Genomic DNA, 21,660 nt, shown 5'->3' on the forward strand with positions numbered 1-21,660 from the left:
CTCAGTTCTGAGATTCATTTGTGAGTCTCTGGATCATGGTCATTATTGCGCTCAAATGGCACCAGAGGCAGTTCATGGGCATGGCAGCCAGGACCCCAGAAGGGCAGGGAGATGGGAAGAGACAGCCCAGGCCAAACACTATGAGGCTTGGCGTTTTCAGTCACTGGTCCCGCATGTCTGGATTTTTCAGCGGATTTATTCTCTGGCACAGGGGAGCCCAGGACGAGCCTGTGAAGATCGGCCATGAGGGTGGTGACAATTGGGTTCCTGAGGTTTGCAGCTGCCGGGGTTTATCTGGTGCAGGCGGAGAGAGAGGACGCCTGCTCCCATCTGAGGTGCCCTGGTGAAATCAGCCTGGCGCATGGTCTGGAGTCATCCCTGCAGTGAGCTCTTCGGTTCTGAGTTTCATTTGTGAGTCCCTGCTCCAATATTCTGTCCCTGGTCAAAGGTGCACTCTGGAACAGTCAGTTCTGAAACAGAGAGAGGGAGGTTTGTTGTGGTGTGTATCACTGTCAGTCCCTTAGCAAGGGAACCAGAGAAGAGGAAGCTGTGGACAGAAAGGTCTGAGTCATTGGGTATTTAAGATGTTGCCAATGCTTGTCCCTACTTCTAAGCATGGAAAGGAGCCTTGTCCATCTCTACCCTGTAGAAACATTGAAACATAATCAACCAGTCAGAGTGGCAGTGGAATCCTAGTGGGCCATTCCTCCATTCAACAAAAGCTAAAAGTTACAGCTATGCAAGGTAAAGTATAAGGATGAACATGATGTTGCTTACATAATTTTGACTATGGTTATATTCACTTTTTTTTCCTTTTTGGGTCACACCCAGGGATGTACAGGGGTTATTCCTGGCTCTACACTCAGGAATTACTCATGGTGGAGCTTGGGGGACCATATAGGATGCTAGGAATCGAACCTGGGTAAGCCACGTACAAGGCAAACGCCTACCCCACTTTGCTATCACTCCACTCCTATATTTACTTTTAAGGTTTTAAAAGTCAGTAAACTATGGCATTATAATGAGAGAAGTTGGCCTTGCACTCGTTAAGTATATGTTTATTGAACATCTACCGGCCAGGCTCTGCCTGGGCAAAGAAATACATTCTAATGGAAGTTCTATTCAAGGCTCCCATCCAAAGACACCCTCCCTCTGCCCCAAACTAAAGGGGGTCACCCTGAAACCTAGACCCGACTCCCACCCAAGCCTGGTACCCTGCAGACTAACAGAAACAAGTGTTTCTCTTCCCTTTCCGTTTTGACAAGTGGGCTGGAGAGATAGTACAGTGGGTAGGGCTTGTCTTGTATGCAGCTGACCCAGGTTTGATCCCCAGCACCCCAGCTCAGGTGCTGGGGTGCTGGGGATCACCAGGAGTGATCTGTGAACCAGGACTAAGCCCTGAGCACCACCAGGTGTGCCCCCATCAAAACAAATGGTTTTCCTCTTTGACAAGTTAATTTCTCTCTTGGATAAAGATACCTCTCATAGCCTCCCAAATTGAGGCGCATATGTCTCCACCCAGAGGGGCCCTTGAGCCTGGAGAAGCAAGGACAGACTTGGAAGAGGGCAGCTGACAGTGGCTATGCATGGAGACCCACAGAGGCCCCATGGAGGTCAACCCTGCCCTCTAGGATGAGCACATGGAGATGGTGTTTTTGTGACAAAGATGTCACCGACAATCTGGCAGCCTGCCTGGCTTCAAGCCTCTATTCCGTCTGAGTGCTCTCTCTCTCTCTCTCTCTCTCTCTCTCTCTTTCTCTCTCTCTCCACCTGTCTGTCTGTCTGTCTGTCTCTCTCTCCTAGTTCTGGGCTGGACTGGGGTGGCAAGAAGAGTGAGGGGGAAAATTCATCTTTCTGAAAGTGGAAACTAAGGGTAGGATGATGGGGTAAGACAGGAGAGGTGAGAAGTGAGGAAAATGAGAAGAAAAAAAAAGCTTCCGCAACAGGCCACCAGGAAAAAGTATGTTGGGGAGTTCCTCTCCTTCAAGCCACCTTCCCTCGCCTCCAAATCCTACCCAAGTCTTCCGGTATAAGAGTAAGCACATACCTGGATTCCCCATTGACAAGGCTCCCTCAGGCCAGCCACTGTGTCTGAGGTTCTGTGGAAGCTGCGCCATCCTGGGAGATGGCTCTCAGTCCTTGCCACCCCTGTTTCTAGATGAAGCCAAGATTGGGGGCAACCTTAGTTCTTGGGGAAGATCATGGAGCTCAGAGGCGGCAGGGCCCAGGTTCTCCTGCAGCTGTCACCTGTGGCTTGAGCTCAGACTTGGTCTTGCAGCTTCAGCAAGAGCCGGGAGCTCTCTGGCCACATGGCCTTGCGGAAGGCCTTCTGTGGCAGGACCTGCCTCTGGATGTGGACAGGAGTCCTGAGCACAGCAGCCTGAGTGCTCTCGGCCATGTCCCCTGCTGGGTAGTCGAGGCCCTGAAGCAGGGCTGGGCACTCAACAGGAACAGCGCTGCGGATGGGTGGTCCCCAGCATGGGTCACTGAGAGCACTGATGATTGGCTGCCTCCACGTGGCACTGAGACGCAGCAAAGCCCAGGGCACAGCCATCAGGCCCAAAGGTCAAGATGGGTCATTCTGCAGGCCTGAAAGACGACCTGACCCAGTGGAAATGATCAACCATTTCTCTTTTAGCATTTATCCTTTCAGCACATGCCACAGGTGACTCACACCTGACTGTGGTTTAATAAACACAAATCACAGTGCTGGCATCCGCATGGGTAAATTATTTTCTACATGCATGATTTACATGCAGGAGAATGCTGATGGTACTTGTGTAATTTCTATCATCCAGAGAGGATAGCAAACATTTCCAGCAATCAGGTGGCTTCCTTAATGCCCGCTCCTCATCAACACACCCTAATATTCATTCTCTGAGTTTTATTATTGTAGATCCACGTTACCTGTTCCTTTTTTTTTTTTTTGGCTTTTGGGGTCACACCCGGCGATGCTTAGGGCTGACTTTCTGGCTCTGCACTCAGGAATCACTCCTGGCAATGCTCGGGGGACAATATGGGATGCTGGGAATCGAACCCGGGTCAGCTGCGTGCAAAGCAAACAGCCATACCCATTGTACTATCGCTCCAGCCCCTTAACCTGTTTCTCTTTGGGGGTTGGAGTACACACAGGATGGTGCTCAGGGACCACACCTGGCTCTGTGCTTTTGACCATGCCTCGTAGTACTTGGGGAGTACTATGTGGGCCAGGGTTTGATGGCAGGGCACAGCTGCATACGAGGCAAGTGCCTTAACCTTTATACTACTTCTCTGGCTCATTTTACTTCTTCTTAAACTTCAAATAGCGTGAGTCAGAATGTTCCATTGTTTGTGTCCATGAGCCCATAAGTTTGGATCATGCTCTGTGTATTTTGGTATGGAACAGAATAAAGCATGAAGCTCTCTCATTTCTCAGTTCCTGGGGGACTCTAGCTGGTGTATTATCCATTAGAACGATCTGTTCTGGTGTTACTGGACATTTGAGTGGTTTCTGTTTTTTAAAGATATAATTATTAAAGCTGCTATAAATATTCCTGTGCAAGTATTTAGGCAAATGGATGCTCTCCTTTCTCTTACACAGGTGTGCCCAGTACAGTTTCACTTTTACTCAGCATGTACTGAACTTTATTGAACTACTTTCCACAGTGCTCACAGCAGTTTAAACTACCACAAAAAGTGAGAGTGAGGATGCCTTTTTCATTCTTGTCCCATCCTTAGTCAAGCTTTCTCCTTTGAATATGGAAAGAAGTATTTTGCTCCTAAATTCCCAGTCCGAGTGATGGATGAGGGCATGTCATGCCCTGCGAGATCAGAGATGGTTCAACATCAGGCGTTATCACTGACCCCTCCTAAGGCACACCAGAAAAGACACTCGATCCCCGTGAGCTGCGACAACTGAAATTTTATAGCTTCTGTTCATATTACAAAAAGGTCCCAAAGATGTAATCAACCTTTATAAACATATGGGGCAAGTTTCAGGGCAGAGCCCAGGGAATTCAGGGCCCAAGTTGCATTAACGATAACCTGAGCTGCTCTGTGCGTGACTGTGGAGCAGAAATGACACCCTGGGGGTCTTCCAGCCCCTCTGATGCCATGTAGTAACATGCGCTTTGCTCCACTGGAAGGAACCAGGACTCAGAGCTCAGAAGTAGCCGGGGCACAAAACACATGCCAATTCCTCCCCGACTTCCGCCAGCCTTGTTGCCTTTCCATGCCTCAACCTCCCCTCGGAGAACACAGAAGCCTCAGTTCCAGGTGTCCTCCATGGCCCTCTGTACCCTGAGCCTGTGTCTTCGTCTCTATTTATTTCCAAAAAGCTTTTTGTGTTGAAATCATTTTAGTCTTGCCAAAGAATTGCAAGACCAGAAGAAAAAAATTCCTTTAACACCTTCATCCAAGCAGCCCTGGCCCCATGCAGAGTCCCACGTTGCATTGCTGCTGAATGTTTGCGGTGCTTTAACTGGGGCCGCTGTTGGCGTCTTTCTTTCTCTCTCATAATATTGACATTGTGAAGCGTGCAGACCACCGGTTCTATAGAATGCCCTTGAACTCGTCACTCTGCACCCTTTGCACACTCGGGTGTAAATCTGCTGAAGGGAAATGTTTTTGCTGCCGCAGGCTTTTGTTTGTGCTAGCTCCTTCACCTGGCACTCATTTTCTTCCCCGTCTTTCATTCTGGCACTTCCCATTGGCCTTTTGTGAAAACCTGCTCCCCACGACACGTGGAGAGCCCCTCTCTGGAGCTCCCCTCCCCTTACCCAGCTGTCTGAACATCTGCCACCCACACTCGACCATGTCGCTTGGTGTGGTAAGGGGGTCAGGGAACATGTCCCCTGCAGGGGTCCTGGTGGCACAGCACCCGCCCGTACCTGGCTCAAGCCTGAGGCTTGCTCACCAGCACTGGTCCACACTGCGCCTGCTCTGTGCCTGGTCCCCGCGGGCTCCTGGATAAGCCGGGGCAGGGGAGCGGGGGCTCGTCTGGCTCTGCAGCCCCCGGGTGCGGGTGGCCACAGTGCGGTTTGTCCCTGGGCTCTGGCTCCATTATGGACAGACACAAACACACTGGCACAATGTCGTGCTGCAAGGAGAGACTGTGGGGGGTGGCGTGGGGGGGTGCGTGAAACGCTGCCCTCTGGTTCTTAAGTCACTGGTGGCAGAAAGAAACTGAGCTGTGGGGGTATTTGTACCAGAGAAAACAGCAAATGCTGAAAATCTGGACCTTTCATTTTTTTCAGCAGCACACTGGGTAATGAATGCTCTTATCCCCCATTTTATAAATAAGGAAACCGAAGCATAACGAGGTTAGGTAACCTGCTTCAGGCCACAGAGTTAGCACCTTAATTATCTACTGCTGCATAACCAATTAATTGCCCCTAAACTCAGTGACTTAAAACCACGCTGCTAATTATTTCTCACAGTTGCTGAGGATCAGGAATTCAGATGAGGGTGCGAGCTGCCCACACTTGCCCTGACCCTCTGATAGAAGCCGGGAGCTGGGTCTGGCACGATCTCCCTGAGCCTGGTGGCTGAGTTGCCTCTTGTTGCTGTTGTTAATGTTGTTGTTGTTGTTGTTGTTTGTTTTGGGGCTACACACCCAGCGATGCTCAGGTGTTACTCCTGGTTCTGTACTCAGAGATCACTCCTGACAGGGTTCAGGGGAACCACAAGGGATGCCAGACATTGAACCCGGGTCTGCTGTATGTAAAGCAAGCGCTCTGCCCACTGGACTATCATTTTGTCCCTGCTGAGCTGGGCCTCCTGTGGGGTGGCCTCACAGGCCGCCAGTCTCATGCCTGCATGGACCCCACCCTTGCTCCCCACGCCTGTGACCTCACTTCCCAGCTGCCTGGCAGTTGCCCCTCCAGAACAAGCATTCATAAAGGGAGGGTTCAGGGGGGATCTTTGTCCTTTCAACAACATCCCTTACAGTCATCCCAAGTCCCCTCTGCCCTCTCTCCTCCCATCTAGGCAGTCACCACCCTTCTTGTGTTCATGGAGATGGAGATGGAGATGAATGCCTCTCCTGGGGGGCGGGGGGCGGCCACCCGGAGGAGAGCTGTGGGGGGCATTGGTCTGCTCTAGGAGACAGGAGCAAGTGCTGAGGCTGAGACCTGAAGCCACAGGTAGGTTCCACAGATCTGCTCTGATCCACCAGCTGAACCCCAGGGAAGGTTTCTAGACCCACTAACCTCACAGTAAAGACTCAGGGGAGGTGGACTGATAAGGCAAAAGATGCACCCCCCCCACACACACACACAGAGCATGACTCCTTGACTCCCTTTTCCCCAAATTCCTTTCCTGGATGTCCAGTCTCAGGACACCCATTCATTCCAGTCCATCCCAGCACTCCTGCATCCAAGTTCTCATCCTTCTCCCTTCTTTCTCAATCCATCTGGGAAGTGATGAAAACCAGCATCCAAGTCTTCCTTAGAAAACTGTCCTGTTGTCCTGTCCTCCACCAGTCCTGGTTTGAGCAGACACAGACGCCTGTGGCTAATCCCAGCAAGTTCTGGAGTGAGCCTTACCTTTCACTGCCCACAGACTGGATTCCTCTCCTGGAATAAAAGAAAAGACAGTCTACAGAATGGGAAAGGATATTCACCCAATACCCATCTGATAAGGGGTTGATATCAAGGATATACAAAGCACTTGTTGAACTCCACAAGAAGAAAACGTCCAAACCCATCAAAATATGGGTTGATGAAATGAACAGAAACTTTCTCGAAGAAGAAATTCGAATGGCTAAAAGGCACATGAGAAAATGTGCTACATCACTAATCATCAGGGAGATGCAGATCAAAACAACAATGAGATATCATTTCACACCACAGAGACTAGCCCACATCCAAAAGAATAAAAGCAACCGGTGTTGGCATGGATGTGAAGAGAAAGGGACTCTCCTACACTGCTGGTGGGAATGTCTACTGGTTCAGCCCTTTTGGAAAACAGTATGGACGATTCTCAAAAAATTAGAAATTGAGATCCCATTTGACCCAGCAATACCTTACTCCTGGGAATATATCCCGGAGAGGCAAAAAAAAAAAGTACAGTCAAAATGACATCTGCACTTCTATGTTCATTGCTGCGCTGTTCACAATAGCCAAAATCTGGAAAAAAACCCGAGTGCCCAAGAACAGATGACTGGTTAAAGAAACTTTGGTACAGCTACACAATGGAATACTATGCAGCTGTTAGAAAAGATGAAGTCGTGAAATTTGCATACAAATGGTTCTACATGGAAAGTATCATGCTAAGTGAGATGAGTCAGAAAGAGAGGGACAGACATAGAAAGATTGCACTCATCTGGGGAATATGAAGTAACAGAATGGGAGATAAACACCCAAGAATATTTGAGATAAGTACCAGGAGATCTGCTCCACAGCTTGGAAGCTGGCAGTACATGCTGGGGGAAAAGGCAGCTCAGATACAGAAGGGAACACCAAATAAAGGGTGTTTGGAGGATTCACTAGGGATAGGAGATGCATGCTGAGAGTAGACTATGGACCAAACATGGTGACCACTCAATACCTCTATTGCAAACCCCAACACCCTAAAGGAAAGAGAGAGCAAAATGGAATGCCCTGCCACAGAGGCAGGGTGGGGTTGGGGGGCATGGGGTGGGGGTGAGTGGGAGGGTTACTGGGATTATTAGTGGTGGGGAGTGGACACTGGTGGAGGGATGGGTACTCGATCACTGTATAACTGAAACCCAAGCATGAAAGTTTGTAATTCTACAACTGTATCTCATGGTGTTTCACTAATAAAAAAATTTTTTTTAAAAAAGAAAAGGTAGAACAAACAATTACAATTTCCATCTGAAGGAAGCAGTTTGTATAAGTCTATTCTAAACCATCTTTCCCTGGAACCCTGACTGCGTTTCTACCCTTTCACCTGGTGTCTCCCGATGTCCACACAGCTGTTGCTCAGGAGAGACCTGAGCATAAGGGAAAATTTGTTTTGAATGGTTGCTCAATACCTGCTGCTGTCATAAATGCTTTAGAGGTATACATTTCATTCTCAGAAAAGCTTAACACTTCTATTATTCCTGTTTTAGAGGAGGGAGGATAGACAGAGATTTAGTTCTTTGTCCAAAGTTACAGAACTGGTTGAATGAAAAAGACAAGCAAAAAAGGAAGGAAGAAGAAGGAAGGGAAGGAGGGAGAGAAAGTGGGAGGAAGGAAGGGAGGGAAGAAGGTAAGAGGAGAGGGAAGTCATCTCAGTCATTTCCCTGCCAAGATGTCCTGTTTTGAGGGTGACTAAAACTTGTCCTACCATGCTTCCTGAAAAGCCCACCATTCCATCAGCACCTTGGGTCTGGACTTCATACTCCTTCCAGGTATCAAGACCCTGGCAAGGGTTCGAGTGGTGCCCAATAGTTGCCCGAGTCCACCTATTTCTCAGGGATCTGAAACTCTGAGTTATCAGACTGAAGCATTTGGGGAGGTGGGAGGGAAAGAACATGGGCTGCACGTGGGGAAGGGAGATCTTTCTGCTCAGCTGAGACACCACCTCTGGGCACTGGATAATAACAAAGTTCTTCCCAGGGAGGACTGAGGTTGACAGAACAGCGTGGCGAGTGCTTCCCCAAGGACGTCACGGTGCGGCCCTGCTGCCAGCAGGCCAAGCCTGAGGAGCAGAGCCTGGTTCCACTGCCGATGTGTTGATAAGCGAGAGAAGGAACAGAATCATCAAAGAGGATTAAGGCAGATAAGTGACAAAACAAGGATTAGTGCTCAGTGACAGATCCTCCTTGGCAAAAGTCGGAAGAAACTGGGCAGCAAAAGGAGTGACTTGAAGAGACTTGAAGGTGGAGACGCAGAGACTCAGCCACGCCAGGGGGCTCCACCCCCAACCCTGACCTCTGAACCTGTGGGGAATGAGCAAATGAGGAGGGCGGGGAGACAGTGAGGCAGGTCAGGCGGTGGTGGGGCTAGGGGACCCTCCACTGCTGAGCTGGAGGCAGTACAGGCAGAATCCCAGGGGGATTTCCGCAGGGGCAGAAACACTGGAAATAAAACACCCTGGAAAGCCCAACTGCAGGGACTGTGCTGAAAAGTGACAGGCTTTGCTCCGAACACAGAATCTGAGACAGAGATTGAAGGTGGGGGTGGGGGATGGGGAAGCAGCAAGGGATGATGGTGGTAAGAGTAATCATTGTAATTGATTTTTCTCATTATTCCTTAAAAATATTTTGTTTTGTTTTGGGGCCACACCCAGTGATGTTCAGGGGTTATTCCTGGCTCTGCACTCAGGAATCACTCCTAACGGGGTTGGGTTGCCAGGGATCAAACCTGTGTCAGCCTCGTGCGTGGCAAGCTCCCCACGTGCTGCACAGTCATTCTTACCTCTTGAATTTTTTCCTCATTAAACAACTTGCATTACTTGCATTTGTATTCTTTCTCAGATTTTACTATCAGCACACTGATGACTTAACGAAAATTACAGATATTCCAAGAAAGGAAAGGGTGGGGGGGAAGAGAGAGAGAGAGAGAGAGAGAGAGAGAGAGAGAGAGAGAGAGAGAGAGAGAGAGAGAGAGACAGAGCACAACTTTGAAATATTATAGGTGAATTTGATTTTACAGATAAATGAACCCTCAAATCTTTCTGGAAACAAAAATCCCCCACCACTAAGATCAATGAGGGAGGCTAGTTGATCTTTGATCTAAAGTACAGTGTAAATGATGGCTGTGAGGACCAGAGAGATGGTACAGGGGTTAAGGCACTTATCTTACCCGGGTTCGATCCCTGTCACCCCCTTATGATCCCTGAGAATTGCCAGGCATGATCTCTGAGGCAGAGCCAGGAGAAAGCCCTGAGATCTGGCTTTGGCTGATCCCGGCAAACCCCTAATTCCACCAAAATAAAACAAAAAATAAATAAGACAGACAGTTGACTTGTAGTCAGGCAAATCTCTGTGGGACACCTGAGAGATTGTCAAGTTTCTGAGACTCTTTAGAGAATGTTCGAGCTGGTTCCACAGACACGCTACCTCCCATCCTTAGCCCAAAGTGCTCTCTTGGCTGTCTGCTATCTGCTATCTGCTATTATCCCCAAATGAGATGCCACCACTTTATGTAGACCTGTTTTGGGGGTGGGGGTTTGCAAAGAACAAGTGCGCACTGTCTTGTCCCGTCAGACCAGGGCTGGGTGAGGCAGAGCTGGGTCTGAGTGAGTGACTCTGGAAGCCTGTTGGGAAGCGCGGACTGGAAGGGCCCCCTAAAGCGTCAATGTGGGGACCTCTCTTCCTGGGATGCTAGAGCAGCATGTGTGTTGTGGGGGAGCACACCCCACCTCCGCCATCAGCCAGGGACCCAGCATTCTCTCTGATGGATGGAGCCATGGAAGCCATCCTGGAGCATAACTACAGAGCCAGAGAGGGGACTCGGCTCCTCTGGGGACGGTGGTGGGCGGGGCTGAAGACGCTGATGGTTGGTTCTTTCATACTCGCCAGGTCCCTAGGGCCTCTGTGCCAGACACAGCAGGAAAATGGACCGAGGACCTCTGGGCTTTCTCTGGCCAGCCTTAAGGGCCTCATCTTTCATCCAGGCACAGCATCCTTGCTCCTTGTGCAAATTCTGCCCCAGAAGCCAGCCCGACACAGTCCCTCTCCTCTGGACACATCTGAAGCATCTCCTTCCTTTGCAGAACTTTCCACCGAAATCCAAATTTTCTCAGCTCTGAAGATCCAACTTGGAACCTCATGGAAGAAAAGTATCTTATAAACCAATTCACACATTTTTAAGAATAAAATGTATGTATTTTGTATGTACAAAATACTGTAATGTATTTTGTTAAAAGAATGAATCTCTAAATAGATGGAGGTGAAGGGAACCTGGAAATATGGGTGGAGGGGAGTTGACACGGGTGGGGGGGTCGGTGCTGGGACATTGTATGTCTAAAATTCAGCTGTGAATAACTTTGTAAATCATGGTGCTTTAACAAAACTGAAAAATGTAATAAAAACTAAAGAAGGACTCTCTGAGAGTTGGATTTTATCATACAGTGGCTGATAGTAGGCAGAGATGGACTCTGTTCTGTTTAATGCCTTCCAAAATAAATAAATAAATAAATAAATAACTCCCAAAAGGGACCACCTCATTATTCACTCAAAATCCATGTGATGGAAAGTATCATGTTAAGCGAAATGAGTCAGAAGGAGCGGGATAGACACAGAAAGATTGCATTCATCTGGGGAACATAAAGCAACAAAATGGGAGACTAACGCCCAGGAGTGGCTGAGATTAGTACCAGGAATTTTGCTCCATTACTTGGAGGCCAGCCACACGTGCTAGGGGAAAAGGAAGCTCAGATAGAGAAGAGAGCACCAAATAAAGGGTGTTGTGAGGATTCTCCCAAGGTGGGAGAAGCATGCTGAAAGTAGACTATAGACCAAACACAATTGCCACTCAATGCCTCTCTTGCAAAACACAGGACCCAAAAGAAGAGAGAGAGAGAACAAGGGGGAATGCCCTGCCACAGAGGCAGGGTGGGATGGGGGGATGGGGGTGTGGGAGGGATGCTGGGACCCGTGGTGGTGGAGGATGGGCACTGGTGGAGGGATGGGTACTTGATCATTGTATAACTGAAACCCAAGCACAAAAATTTGTAAGTCTATAACTGTACCTCATGTTGTTTCACTAATAAAAAAGTAAATTTAAAAAAATCCATGTGAGATAACCAAATAAGAATTTTTTAAAAATTTTTTTTAATTATTATTATTATTTGCTTTTTGGGTCACACCCAGCAATGCACAGGGGTACTCCTGGCTCTGCGCTCAGGAATTAACCCTGGCCGTGCTCAGGGGACCATTTGGGATGCTGGGAATTGAACATGGGTTGGCTGCGTGCAATGCAAACGCCCTACTCGCTGTGCTATTGCTCCAGCCCCTGAATAAGAATTTTAAAAACAAACAAACAAACAAAACAATCAACACTCCAGTCGGCATCTAAAAGATGCCAAATCTATGTGAACTGTGAGACAACTTGGAGACTCTGCTGACAGTCAGCAGGAGTAGTTTTGATGTTCTATAGATTATTCTAGCTCATTCAGTGCTGCAAGCTTCCATTCCCGCCATGGACAAGGGTTTTATTAGGGAGACTGTTGAGAGAAGGGAGAGAGTCAGGAGCAAGGACTGTGGGGAGAGGTGAAGGGGCTTCTCAGCTTGCTTGGCCATCCAGTGCGTGGTGCCTGGTGGTCAGGATGAGTAAGAAACTCACTCGGGAAGAGTGAGAGGAGAGGAAGAGGGCGGATGAGAACTGGGCACTTTGCTTGGGGCAGGAAACCAGGCCTGGGAGACGGGGGAGGAGGTGGGGGTGGAGACTCAGCCAAGGTCCCTGTTTGCTGGCAGTGTCCTGCCAAAACCCCCTGCCTCATTCCTGACCCAGATTGATGCCTGTCCTGTTAGCGATTCCCTTTCCCGTGCAGAGTAGAGGGTGAGGCAGAAGGCCAGGGTGGCCCCTCTTGCCTCGAGCTCTGTGCACGGAGTTGCTGGCTACAGTCAGGTCAGGCAGGCCTGGCCCTTCCCCACCTGCCTCACACATGGCCCCACCTTGGTCCCTCACACGAGGCTGCAGTTCTCGGCTGGATCCTTGTGCATCTCACCCTCAGTCCCCAAGCTCCAGTCTGGCCAACCTGCCAGATCACTGCAGTCCCCGTGTGAGTCAGTCTGACGCAGCTGCGGGTAGCCGTGGCCCAGAGAGGCCACTAAGGCCACGTGGAAGACTTCTTTACACTGCGCTTGGAGGGCCTCAAGGAGCTCTCCACATAGGACACAGCCAGCATGGCCCTGCTCATGTGTAATGGGATAAGCCTCTGCTTGGGCAGTGCCCTCGGGCCAGTTCTCATGTCCAGTTTGCGGCTCACAAGCACAAAGTCGACTTGGGGGCAGAACTCCTGAGTCTCTCCTTTCCACTCCTTTGAGGACACAGGGCCTATTATAAAATTCCCATTTTAGAGATAAAGAAACTTGGAGGGAACAGAGCGATAGTACAGTGGGTAGGGTGTTTGCCTTTATATGTGGCCGACCCGGCTTCGATCCCCATATCGCATATGAGTCTTCCGAGCACTTCAGGAGTGATTCCTGAGTGCAGAGCCAGGAGTAACCTCTGAGCATCATCGGTGTGACAACAACAACAAAAAAAAAAAAAAAAGAAGAAGAAGAAAGAAAAGGAAAGTTGGAGAAATGGCCTACTAAAGGTTACACCACAAACAAGGAATTCAAACTGAAAATCTAGTTTAGGGCCTGGACTCTGATTGGGCATCACTGACGTCCACCTGGGTTTTAAAGAGGGGCAAACAGAGATTGTGTGGAGAGATCAGCAAGCCAAGAGTCAAGATCAGCATGTCCCTCCTTCTTGCCACAGATCTATCACCCAGAAGGGCGGATCTATCACCGAGCAACCAGAAGAGGCTGTGCAGAGCCTGACAACTATCTCCAGGGACTTGATATTCAAATATCCTTGAAACATCACATTGTTTGTCCAAATGATGTGATATTTGAAGCCCAATATGTCCAACCGATAAAAGTGAGCTCCTGGGTAGGGCGCTTTCCTTGCATGTGATGGCCTGGGTTTAATCCCCTACATCCCATATGGTCCCCTGCATCTCCCAGGATTAATTCCTGAGTGCAGAGCCAGGAGTAAGATGTAGCACCAGTGAGTGTGACCAAAAAACAAACAAACAAACAAACAAACAAGTGAGTTCCTCTGGGGGGCTGCCTTAGATGGCAATGCCTTGCAAACGTCAGGTATCAGGTTCTATGCCTAGGGTCACCATATATGCAGAGCACTATGCTGGCAACTCTACTACTTGAGTCTGGCAGCTTTATTTCCCATCACCAGGAGTGATTTCCAGCTATACCCCAGTAGGTATACAAAAGTATCACAACAAAGGTGGGGGGGGGGGACTCTCACTAGCGAATAATATAGAACAGAAAAGATGTGCTTGAGTCACAGTAAGGATGTGTGACCCCAGGTGAGCACATGTGAGCACCACAGCCACCTCACTGAGCAGGTGTGTAATCACCACAGCTCAAGGAATGCAGCCCCAGGGCACGTCACAGTTGAATGTGGGAGCACCACATCTTGATGTGGGACCCCTGAGAAGTACCACGACCAAATGCAAACACTGAGGCCGGGAGTGTGTAGGACATCAGGTTATCCCAACAACAAAGTGAAGGGAGGGATAGAAAGGAAAGAAAAAAGTGAGTTAGCCCCATTGAAGAATGCACTGAAAAAAGTGAGATCGTCCATTTGAGAGGGGTCAGCTTGCCTGGAGCCACTCCATGGAAGTTCTCCTTAGCCTTTTCCTTTGAAAAGCAGATTTAGAAAATAATTTTCTGCTTCAGATTGCAAAAATTATGGCCCCTCCCAGCAGAAGTGTCTTCCAGGGTCCAGGAGCAACACCACAACCAAATTCTGCCCTGCCCTGATTGGTGGAACAGCTGGAGTGATGTCAGCGGACTATGGCTATCCACCTCCGAGACTGCCCTGGTCGCCCTTGCTCCTGGAGCCTTTCCTCTCCCAGTGAGCAAGCCTTGCCTCACTGGCTGCGTGGTGGTGGCCAGTCGGACCCCATACTCAGCCCAGTGAGTCCCCCCACCCCACCCCCAAGCAGCCTTCCCACTGAGCGTGCCCATCTGTGCTCAGGCTAGCCCTGCCCAGCCAGCCCAACTGAGGCTAGCCCCAATGGCCAACCTGCAAAATTGTCAGCTAAGCAAACGGTCTGTTTTAAGCCAGTCCCATTTGGAATGGTTTGTTACACAGCAACAATGGACTGAGAATTTTCTAGTAGGAAAGTCTAAGTAAGGACGCCCCCTCAGGCTCTCAATTGTGGGGAAAAGGCACAGCAAGGAGCCACTCCTGGGCGTTAGTCTCCCATTTTGTTGCTTTATGTTCCCCAGATGAATGCAATCTTTCTGTGTCTATCCCACTCTTTCTGACTCATTTCGCTTAACATGATACTTTCCATCACATGGATTTTGAGTGAATAATGAGGTGATCCTGTTTGGGAGTTATTTATTTATTTATTTTGGAAGGCATTAAACAGAACAGATTCCATCTCTGCCTACTATCAGCCACTGTATGATAAAATCCAACTCTCAGAGAGTCCTTTAGTTTTTTTTAATTAATTTTTCAGTTTTATTAAAGCACCATGATTTACAAAGCTATTCACAGCTGAGTTTTAGACATACAATGTCCCAGCACTGACCCCACCACCCGTGTCAACTCCCCTCCACCCATATTTCCAGGTTCCCTTCACCTCCATCTGTTTAGAAATTCATGCTTTTAACAAAATACATTACAGTATTCTTATAAGTGTGTGAATTGGTTTATAAGATACTTTTCTTCCATGAGGTTCCAAGTTGGATCTTCAGAGCTGAGAAAATTTGGATTTCGGTGGAAAGTTCTGCAAAGGAAGGAGATGCTTCAGATGTGTCCAGAGGAGAGGGACTGTGTCGGGCTGGCTTCTGGGGCAGAATTTGCACAAGGAGCAAGGATGCTGTGCCTGGATGAAAGATGAGGCCCTTAAGGCTGGCCAGAGAAAGCCCAGAGGTCCTCGGTCCATTTTCCTGCTGTGTCTGGCACAGAGGCCCTAGGGACCTGGCGAGTATGAAAGAACCAACCATCAGCGTCTTCAGCCCCGCCCACCACCGTCCCCAGAGGAGCCGAGTCCCCTCTCTGGCTCTGTAGTTATGCTCCAGGATGGCTTCCATGGCTCCATCCATCAGAGAGAATGCTGGGTCCCTGGCTGATGGCGGAGGTGGGGTGTGCTCCCCCACAACACACATGCTGCTCTAGCATCCCAGGAAGAGAGGTCCCCACATTGACGCTTTAGGGGGCCCTTCCAGTCCGCGCTTCCCAACAGGCCACCAGAGTCACTCATTTCAAAATAATCCCATCACAGCAAGAGAAAGGATTCCATTACTTGGCCCCAGGAGAGCCAAACCCTCCTCTGGAGAATTCCCTTCAGAATCCACATGGGCAGAGAAGGAGCCTCTTCCTCTGCCACTCAGGTGCCTTGGGGCTCCTGACATTTTGTTGTCTGGATTGTTCTTGTTTGGAGGGTCACACCCAGTGATGCTCAGGGATGACTCCTGACTGTGCCCAGGGATCACTCCTGGCAGAGTTCAGGGGAACCATATGGGGTGCCAAGGATCGAACCCAGGTCAGCCACATGCAAAGTAAGTGCCCCCACTGGTTATACTATCACTCAGGCCAGGATTCTGGAAGAGTGGCAGAAAGAAGAATAGATCTTAAAGAGAAAGCCACATACTAGCAAGCTGCTGAGAAAAATGTAAAAACATGTAAATGAGTATTGGGGCTTGGGGGGTGTGGACTTCCCCTGGGAGCCCAGGCCTCAGCCCCCTACCCCCCACTCCGCAAAGCTGCTTCTGTACCCGCTGTAACTGAGAGCGGTGATGGTGAGTGGCTTCCTCTCCCGGGGCAGACACATCATTCATGCACTTGAAAGGGAAAATGTCACAGTGACACCAAATGAAAACTCCTTTTTGTCTTTGAAAAATAGATCCAATCCTCAATAGGACGTGGTTGGAGAGAGAGCTGCGTGAGTGTAATTCCTCAGACACTTTATGGGCCAACCAGAAAACAAGAATAGTTAGAACCCTACCAGGAGAAAATGGGGTTTGTGGGGGCAGCACGTGCTGGTACTCACAGAGAGACACTTGGGATTTGTGACTGACAATGGCTCGCTCTCCCAGGGATGTTTTACTTCTCACAAGGATGGTTTCCACACAATTGGGCTGAGCTTTCCAGATTGTTAGCTCCATAGATGCTCATTTGTTCTCTCCCTTGTGCTGTCTCTTATTCAACAAATGCTTGTGAGGTGCTGTTTTAGCTGGGTATGGAGTGCCATGAAGAGGACCGCTCCCACTCTACCAAAATAAGAGAAACAGATGAAGGGGTGAAAATTGTCCTCTGTTTACATAAGGACTCCCTCTGGAAGACTTTCTGAGAGTTGGTTTGATTTTGTTTTTGTTTGGGGGCTGGGGGCCACACCCCGCAATGCTTAGGGGTTGCACTCTCTCTGCACTCGGGAATTACTTCTAACGGGCTCAGGAGCCTATATGGGGTGTCAGGGATCAAATCTGGGTTGGTTGCACACAAGGCGAATACCCTACCTTCTGCACTATCACTCTGGCACCCTGAGAGTTGGTTTTGAACAGAAGCCAGCAGAAGCATTTGCAACTCTGGACCTGCTCAGTGGTCCATTCAGTAGCTGTGAAATCTCCAAGCAAGCCTGGGGTTATCTACTGCTATTTCAGGTAGACTTTATCACTGGTGCGTAGAGGCAGAGAACATGGCATTAGGCCAGCTTCCATCCACTGGGCTCTGTCTTGCAATCAGTGTGATCTTGAGTGAGATTCCTGCTTCTCACTGGTACAATGAGAACAGCAGCAGCACTAGGGTGGGGTTATTCCACTACAAGCTCACGTGCACTTTTGCTCTCTTCCTGAGTATCAGATGCTTGGTGTTCTGAGTGCTGCAGGGACCCGGGGGCTGCTTTGACTGCTACATTTCCCTTGTATCTATCTATGGACATGGGAGCAATCTTTGGCCCAGGAGATATAAGCAGAAGTTGTTGAATGGGATTCCTAGAAAGATGTCATCAAGTGAGCTGGCATTTAAATCTTTTGGCTTTTCTCCTTTCTTTCATTGTCAGGAATACAGTCATAATGGCAGGAGCTCTAGCAGCCATCTGGACCATGAGATAAATTTGAAGATGAAATTCCTAAACTTAGAAATTCAGTAAGAGCCTGAGACTTACGATTATGCTTTTATGAATGAGAAAAGCTGGTCTCTTTTAAGATCCTTGTGAGTTCTATTCTCTTTCTTGAAACTAGCACCCCTAATAGGAGACGCCGTAGTGGGAGCTGAACGAGTGTGGGAGTCATGTGGACTGCTTCAGTCAGGAATGGTCTGCCTTGGACATCAGGATGGGGGGAATTCACTGTGTCCCCACAGAGGGAAGAGGCTGGCTGGTTTAAGCCACAGACATTCATTATACCTGTGCTTGTACTCTTTGTGGAAGCATAAGATTAAGGTGCCAACCAGTTTGAGGACCCAAGGCGAGCGCTCTCTGCCTGACTCTCAGATAACCACCTCTCTTGTCTTCACACAAGAGGGCCAGGGCGAGAGCTCTGGCCTTTCCCAGCGATTTTATCCACATTTTTCCCCCTCCTTTATTGCTGTGATGATGATCAGAAGAGGCGTGTTGCACACACTAGATTGTGGTGTGTGCCAGAGCTCACATATTTGGTTGTGGTTGTTGCCTACATGCTCTCTAGGATGTAGCCCCTGGATGAGGGGCTCACATAACTTGACACTCACACAACTGGCTATTCTCTCATTCCTCCAGCCTAGGGGTCCCAGACAGAAAAGCAGCTGGACTAGGCTTTAGTGCATGCACGTGGCACCAGGAATCGAACACATGACTTTATGCTTACAAGGCCTTTGTTCCCATTCACTGAGCCATCCCCCCAACTCTTATAAAGACCCTCATTCTATCATGGGGCCACAGCTTCAAGACCTCATCTCAAACCAGCAACCTCCTCCAATGCCATCCCACTGGGAGTTAGGGCTTTGACATAGCAATTCAGCAGACATCAGCTCTTGCCTGGACCAAGCCTCCCAGGAGCTCTCATTATCGTTGGCTTGCTTAAACTAAATTCGCATACTTAGAAAACCTGAATTTCAGCCAGGCCTCTGGGAGGTCAGGCCCCAGAGGACAGAGCACGGAAAGATGGGGCTGGAAACTCTGTCCATAGCGGCCCCTCCCGGCGGTACTTAATCTGGAGGCCAGTCATTCATCAAGGGCAGTGATTCACCACTTTGTGAGGAAGGACCACATCATCTGATTAGGAGGAGGTGACCTCAAGCAATAAGGTCCACCACACACCACACATCCATCTTGCCACTCAAAGTTGTGCGCATCTTGGCTCCATGCACACCTGACAAAGTAGCCACAGCCATGGACTATTCTGCACCCTGCTTGGTGCCAGGCTCTGACCCGGTCCTCCTGGGAGGAAACCCACTAGGCCAGCAGCAACAGAGGGCATGCTCAAAGGGGGACACTGAGCAAAGACACAGGCAGAGAGCAGCAGAATGGGGGTGGGTCCGACTCCCAGAAGCCAGGTGGGGCCAGACACTTTTTACTTGGAGAATGACCATCCCCAGTGACACGGCCTCTGGTGGCAGGACACAGTTCTCTCTGACCCCTCTGACCTCTGACTCATCAGCATGAACCTGATCTCACGCCCTTCTTATTCATCTTTTCAGTCCAAACCCTGCAGAAGAAACCAGAGCATGCCGGAGCCTTGGCTGACAACTGTGATGGGCAAGTACCTTACACGCAGAGCAGGGGAGGAAGGGAGAGGACAGATGGACAGATCTGGGGTGTGTGTGTGTGTGTTTGTGTAGGGGGAAACCATGAACTGGTTTGACTGGGGGGAGAGAAGGAGTCATGGAGGCACATTCTCAGCATTACTCAGTTGACTGACTGGACAGTTCAGTTCTGGGGCTGTGTGGTCGGGGGGTGACTGGGCCCAGCATACTGGGGCCTCCAGCACCACATCCAGCCCTGCGTGGGGGCCGGGTGTGAGGTAAGGCTGAACTCCGGTATCTCCTGAATGACCCCCCTGACCCAGTGCTTTTTTTCTTGGTTGTTCTTGAAAAGCCACTGGATACAGTAAATACTATTTTCCCTCCACTTTTATTCTTGGTTAAGAAGCAGGATTTGTTGTGGTCGGGTGGGCTTGGATGTTGAGAGCTGGAGCGGGTGGCGAAAGGGCAGCAAATAAGGGTGTGGCTCAGCGGCTTCCAGCAGAGGCGCACAGTCAGGGCTGCCTTTGACTCCTCGGCATCGGGGAGGAGGTGCCTTTTATCACCATGTCTTCAAACTCATCTAGTACAAGCCTCACTGCTTGGAGATGTGGATTTTCTGGTGGCCAGGGAATCTGAGCATGGCCCAGGACAGAATCTTAATCTCAGGCTCCTGGTTCTGCAGTTTGGTGCAGATGGGGGTGATGACTTGGTGGGTGGGGACCCTGGCCACTGTGCCCTGGGGCTCTTTAAAGGCACCACACACTTGTTTGGAGCCTGAGATTGGGGCTGGCCTAAGACCAGATAGGAATGTCCACTTGCAAAGGACTCTTTTAAAGATCCCCTGGAAGAGCCCAGATAAGCCTCTGGCTATGGACATAAACAAAGAGGCTGCTTGCTGTTGGCAGCCACTGCCCACCCGCCCCCACAGACAAAGAAAAAGCCAGCTAAATTGACTGCATTTCCTTCCTCCATTTTACAGATGAAGAAACTGAGACCTTGGGAGAAAGAGAAAATCATTTACCCAAACAAAACATAATTTTATGTAGGGGACTGGGACGATAGCATAGCGGGTAGGATATTTGCCTTTCATGCAGTCAACCCAGGGTTGATTCCCAGCATCCCATATGGTGCCCTGAACACCACCAGGAGTGATTCCTGAGTGCAGAGCCAGGACTAACCCCTTAGCATCATTGCTGGGGGTGACCCAAAACCAAAAGAAAAAAACAACCATAATTTTGTAAAGTGCTCTTTGTATTCTCCGAATGAGGTGGCAGAGTCCTGTTACAATATGTGATTCAGGTCAGGACATCTAGTTCTGATCCACGCAGACTGAGCCAGGACCGCCCACACAGCCGAGCTCTGCCTACCTCTGCTTCACTGTTGAGGAATCAGAGACTTAGTGGGGTCAGGCCTGGTGACCTCTAAGAGCCTTTGAATCAAACAGGCTGTCATCTGGTGACCGCCGTACATCATTCTTCCAATTGATCAAACAGATCAAGCAGGGGAGCTGGCTCAAAGGGCAGGAGCACAGGTCTGGCCCGTGGGAGGCCTGGGGGTGGGTCCCTGACATTTCAGGAACGATCCCCAAGCGTTATGCTGGAGACAGCCCTGCTGAACAGTGCTGGGTGTGGTCCCCAAACCGAATAAATGAACATGAACATCCCCACTGCCAACAGCAAAAACTTATAGTGCAACTGTAAAACTCTTTCCACTGAAATGCTTCATTGCGGTAAATTTAGGGACAAGGCCATGAGGCTAGAACAGAGATTCTAACAACAGGGACGACTGTCCCAACTGCTTTCCTATCTTGCATGGTTGAAATTCCTTCTTCTATCCCTCCCTCCTTTGCATCCCAAGACGGAAGTTTCTCTGGGTAGGGAGTGTTAGGGAGGTTTTCCTGGAACTGTCACATGTATCTAGGGCCACGCTATTAGTTGCAATTCTGTTGGTACAAACAGGAAATATGCTAGCTCAGAGCTGAAGATAAAGATGACTCCAGGCTTTTGACTCAGAGCTCAAGGGATATTCCCAAGGGCCAGCATCCCTCTGTCCTTGTCTCCCTCTTCAGTGTAGACCCCATACCAAGTCCATACCCTGTCAGCCTGAAATCCACACAAAGGCTGAACTCCAGTGGAAAGCAATTCAGAGAGACATTCTAGACTTGAGTCTGCTGGGCACTGATTGTGTGGGCATCCCTCGTAGCTGAGGGGAAAACACTCAGACTAGCCAGACCAGATGCAAACTTCCTGCGCTGTGTGGTCTGAGGCAGAGCAAAGGATATTCCCAGAGAAGAATGAGGGGTGCTGCTAAGAACGAGGGT

At 49.5% G+C, this 21,660-nt stretch overlaps 1 non-coding gene across 1 annotated transcript; it reads right to left on the reverse strand.

The window, feature by feature from the left end:
• Nucleotides 1–20,163: 20,163 nt before the first annotated feature.
• LOC130044562 (small nucleolar RNA SNORA70) lies at nucleotides 20,164–20,299 on the reverse strand. Its single transcript, XR_008795421.1, has one exon. It is a non-coding gene; the product is annotated as a small nucleolar RNA SNORA70 (small nucleolar RNA).
• Nucleotides 20,300–21,660: the final 1,361 nt, after the last annotated feature.

This window comes from Sorex fumeus, unplaced genomic scaffold (assembly GCF_029834395.1).
Source record: "Sorex fumeus unplaced genomic scaffold, SorFum_2.1 ptg000122l, whole genome shotgun sequence".
Classification (NCBI taxonomy): Eukaryota; Metazoa; Chordata; class Mammalia; order Eulipotyphla; family Soricidae; genus Sorex; species Sorex fumeus.